This window comes from Morone saxatilis, unplaced genomic scaffold (assembly GCF_004916995.1).
Source record: "Morone saxatilis isolate NCDOM2014 unplaced genomic scaffold, NCSU_SB_2.0 Contig23, whole genome shotgun sequence".
Classification (NCBI taxonomy): Eukaryota; Metazoa; Chordata; class Actinopteri; family Moronidae; genus Morone; species Morone saxatilis.
The window spans coordinates 21,624,231-21,624,704 of record NW_023339796.1 but is presented as its reverse complement, the minus strand read 5'-3'; the positions used below and the strand labels follow the sequence as shown (position 1 = coordinate 21,624,704).

Genomic DNA, 474 nt, shown 5'->3' with positions numbered 1-474 from the left:
TGTGTGTGTGTGTCTGTACGTGAAAAGACATATTGCAGATTCTTCCCAGAATTTACAGATGCACTCTGATTTTTGTTGCATATTTCATTCCTTTCTATCTATAGTTTCTGCACACGCTTCAGCACACAACCCATACTGTAGGTTCCCACAACAGCAAGAAAAACAAAACAACTAACTATACTATGTATAGATTATCAACTGCTGTTACTATGGTAGGTCATATAACAGGCACTGATGGACAGAATACCTCTAAATCCCGAGTGACGGCCATGTATTATGGCCAAACCTGCTTTAACATAACTGGTGCAAGTTGTTTCCGTTGTTCTTGCCCTCAACATAAAATAAACAGGAGTCTGAGGGGTAAATCAACAATACTGTAGGTTTGTGTTATTTCCGTAGGTTTAAATTAATGAATTTTTCTATTATTTTTGCATATGCACACAAAGTGCCCAACATGAAGTTTTATAACTAGGT

The 474-nt window shown here is 37.1% G+C and overlaps 1 protein-coding gene across 1 annotated transcript in view; it reads right to left on the bottom strand.

Annotated features, from left to right (window-relative positions):
- Positions 1-474, bottom strand: part of LOC118334840 (cadherin-18-like) — a 60,667-nt gene that overhangs the window by 59,856 nt on the left and 337 nt on the right. The gene's annotated exons all lie outside the window — the stretch shown is intronic.